At 41.1% G+C, this 4,328-nt stretch overlaps 1 protein-coding gene across 2 annotated transcripts in view; it reads right to left on the reverse strand.

Annotated features, from left to right (window-relative positions):
- WRB (tryptophan rich basic protein) overlaps nt 1–4,328 on the reverse strand; it is a 17,022-nt gene that overhangs the window by 4,877 nt on the left and 7,817 nt on the right. The window lies entirely within an intron of this gene.

The raw sequence follows: 4,328 nt of genomic DNA on the forward strand, positions 1-4,328 counted from the left end.
GGGCGGGCAGAATTCCTCCACAACCAGATCCTGATGCTTCTAAACACCGATTCATCACAACAGCATAATCTCTTTAAGTCTGACAATACAGAAACAAAGGGAAGAATGATGGAGGATTGTTTTAGTTGTTTACTGCACAGTAGAGCATCTCTGTTTGTAAGCTTTGCCTTTTTATGCTACGGAAATTTAATCTCATGTTTCAAAAAAATAAATAAATAAAAAAAGTCCTTTGGATAGATGTAAAAATCACTAAAAAGAATAAATTTTCTGCATGTGTTTGTACTTTCTGCATTATTATCAACCAAGACAAAGGAAAGGAACTGTTCAAAGGCTTTGGAAGTGGTTTAAATAAATGCCTTTCAAGAACTATTTCCTTTCCACCTGCACAGAAACACAGACTTGTCTTGGTTGGTAATCATGGTGAATAGGGGACCATTCTCTAAAAAGCTATTAAATAATGTTAAAAAGATAGTAACATAATTTAGAATCTTTTCTAATGGGATACTACTGGCACTTCCAGGCATAAAATTAAGCTTATTTTACCAGCTGTGTTTTAACTTGTAGGAATATATTTACGTGTTATATTGTCCTTCAGTTCTGCCTGTCTGCTCAGCTTTTGTCAGCATATAGCAATCAGGCTCTCCATTCAGAAATATGCCTCTAAAACCTTAGAAAGACCTTTCACTTTAAAATTTATATTTAGGCTGCCTGGAAAAATTGTTGAATTTTTACGCCTTGGTTTAGGAGAGACTGACTATATTTCCAAACAACAAGACGACAAATGTAAACAATATAGTTTTTTTAAAGATAAACAAAAGTTTAGGCTCACCGACATTTAAACTAGTCAATTGCAGATTGCCAATGCCTCTTACTAAACAGCCAATTCATTCCAAGTTAATGTAAAGCTTCATTCCAGGTATCAATGGAAGGGAGTAGGATGTAACACGTTACTCTACTTTTTATTGCTTCAAACTTCTTTGCTTTCAAATTGCCTTGTATATCACCCACATCAGACCTGATCTGATGCTTGACTTTTATTATCTTAAGATATACTGCCAATTTCTTTTTTCCACATAAAACTAAAAGGAATACAATGTGACAGAAAATGCACTGTGCATGTCTCTTGGAATCACTGAGTGGGGTTCACAAAAGAACCAGACATCCTAAAATTTCCAGGAATTTATATATTATTAAAAAAAAAACAGAGTGGAAAGAAGGGAAAATACTACATTGCATTTCTTCTTGCCAGCCCTTCAGGGGGACACAACTTTCCTTCAGCCGGAGGAGCTAAATACAATCTGTTTATTCTCTAAAAAATGTCCTTAACATTTTCCATAATGTAAAAGAATCTTCTATTCTTTACATATCATTTAAATTATAATATTGCAGTAATGCCTAGAGACCTCACCAGGACTGGTGCCCATTAGGCTAGTTCCTGTACAATCACGTATTTTATTTCATAGACATTAGGGCTGGAAGGGACCTCAGAAGATCGAGTCCAGCCCCCAGCCTGAAGGGCAGGAAGTCAGCAGGGGTCATAGGATCCCAGCAAGATAAGCATCCAATTTACTCTTGAAGGTGTTCAATGTAAGTGTTTGAACCACCTCCGATGGCAGGCCGTTCCAGACCTTGTGGGCTCGGACAGTAAAGAAATTCTTCCTTATGTCCGGCCTGAAACGGTCTTGCAGTAGTTTGTAACCGTTCGACCTTGTGTTACGTCTCATCTGTGTGTTCTTGGGCAATCCTGGCACAGGATGCAGTCTGTCTGACTCACAAAGGACTCACCCCCCTCCCTCCCCTCCTCTACCTAAACAAAACTGATTAAGATGCAGTGAGAGACGCACCTAAGACCCTCAAGATAAGGGTGACAAGAGTAAACCAACTGCCCTAGGTCTCATTTGCATCCGAGATGGAACCAGATGACCATTCATTTACATGAGAGATGGAGAACAGAAAGCCTGAAGCAGAAACTGCAGTGAATTCTGGGACCAGAGAAGCAGGGGAGCACTGCACAGACACACACACACAGCTCTAAGTTTAATAGGCATCTCGGGCCGTACATTCCCCGGTCCCACTATGGGAGGCCTATTTAAACTTGATTGACTAAAACTCGGTTGCCGGGTTAGGGAATGCTGAGGCAAGAGACCGAGTCAGAGGGGGTATGGGCAACATTTGAACAATGGTTAAGGGTTCATCACAGCATCCAGCCTGCTGGAGCCCTAATCCCAGGTGTTGTCATATCTTTCCCGAGACGACTGGTGGGAGTCCTCTCCACAAAAGGTTATGAGCACCCCAATAATTGTTTTAAGTCTGTTAAAAGACTATAGTAAGATCTGGAAAAGTCATGCTAAGCTGAGGCTTGTGCACAACAAGTAAAAATCCAAAATCCTGATGCTGCAAGCTATCTATTGTTCCTGAAGAAACCATGAGATATCCCATCAGTATATCTGCCACCCATAGGAATCTCAAGCTGGCTCCCAAGTATTTGGGTTACTCCCTAATCTTAAGTGTTTCCTGATTATCAATCAGTTTCCTGAGATGGTCCAAACCAGATAACCCCTTGTCAATAGAAAAGACAATGATTTACACTACTGAGGGTGCTTCGAAGCAGCTAAACTGAGGGTATAAAAATCTGTAAGTGTGTGTGCTGCTAGAGGGAGAAGAGGAAGAGGAAAAGGAAGGAAAAGAAGTATAAGCAGGAGGAAAGAAGGAGAAGAAGAAAACCCCTGTGCTGACACCATCCCCTGTCGTTCTTGGGACGCTGGAAGAACAGATCATCTCTCTCTTCAAGGATTGTGCTACAGACTGTGCCTGTCAGCTTTGCAGCCTGAGTACCGTGGACTAGGTGAGATCCCAGCGATTTCTCTCTCCTCTCTAGGCATGAACTTCTGAACCTGAACTGTATTAGTTAAGCTTGAGCTAAGTTTCCCCAAATACTTAGTGAAACCAGGGTGGTATTGTCATTGTTTGTGTTTGTTTTTCTTTTGCATGTCTATTACTATTAGTACCATTATATATTTCATATGTTTAGCAGTAAATAACCTTTATAGTCAAACTGGTAGTAACTGGGTATATTTTTCCTTCTCTCCCGTGCTCTGCAGCAACGCTTCTTTTACCTAAGCTAAAGATCCCTGTGAAGCCCAAAAAATATTGTGGGGTCTGCTCATCAAGAGGCCAAAGATTAGGACGTGCCGAGTTTGAAACACATAAGGGGATCAGCTTGTACAGGCTGATTGACCCATTTTGGCTCAGACGTGCCCTTATGAACTGAATGCTGGCCCATGAGGGTGTCAGCTGGACACCCAGCCAGATTCAGAGCGATTCTGTTTACCTGTGTGCTTGTGTCTGACTGCATTTTATTGTTGCTCTTATGAACTGATTCTTGGCATATGAGGGTGTCAGCCTGTCCATGCTGATCAGCCTGGCCAGGTCAGGCGTGTCACGTTAATTTGTGTGTGTTTGTGTGTATGACTGATTTGGTGACTGGAGGAACCCAGTCCCATTGAGATTGAGTCCTGCAAGATAGCTCAACTGGGGGTGAGGGCTTGCAGAAGGGAGAGATACAGCTCCGTATAGTAACAGAAGCAGCACATTGACAGAATCACCAAGACCCTAGAAACTATCCCTAATAAATGAGCACACCCCAAAGTAATGGGCAAATTTGGTAACACTTGTCATCCCTTGGGGCACTCTGGTAAACAAATGTTCCCCCAGATACTGCTGGTCACCCCTGATAAACTTATACGTGGCCATCAGATAACCCCTGAGCCTGCGCTTTTCCAGGCTAAAGACCCCATAGCTCTCACCCTGTCATCGTAAGGTCTATTTTCCTGACCTCTGATCATGTGTGTGGCTCTTCTCTGGACTCTCTTATAATGTAGGCCTTACTTTAAAAAATTTACAAACTCAGTCATTATCTTGCTATTTGTTGAGGGCAGAGAAGGATAAAATTAAATATATATTGCTTTTAAATATACACACAGCCTCTGACTACAAAGTGGAACCCCAAAGGCTCTCTCACAGAAGCATCTTACAAGACTTGACTGGGTCAGCACAGATGCTCATTATTATCTCTCTGTTTTCATTTATTCAGGAGGCTCACAAGACTCCAAACATATAAACAAGAAAAAAAAAGTCTGTCTGTTTCTTATTCAATTTCATTTATGCTTGGGGGCTTTTAGGATTTCTCTTTCCAATCAAAACCCATGTTTAACACTACATTCCTGAAAACATGTGATGGATAAGCTATTTAAAAAAAAATAAAAAAATTATTCCTGGACACTTTACGAGGCATTAAAGCTGACAAACCCTAAAAGAATGATGGGCGG

The sequence above is a fragment of the Alligator sinensis genome, unplaced genomic scaffold (genome assembly GCF_000455745.1).
Source record: "Alligator sinensis unplaced genomic scaffold, ASM45574v1 scaffold424_1, whole genome shotgun sequence".
In the NCBI taxonomy this organism is placed as follows: Eukaryota; Metazoa; Chordata; order Crocodylia; family Alligatoridae; genus Alligator; species Alligator sinensis.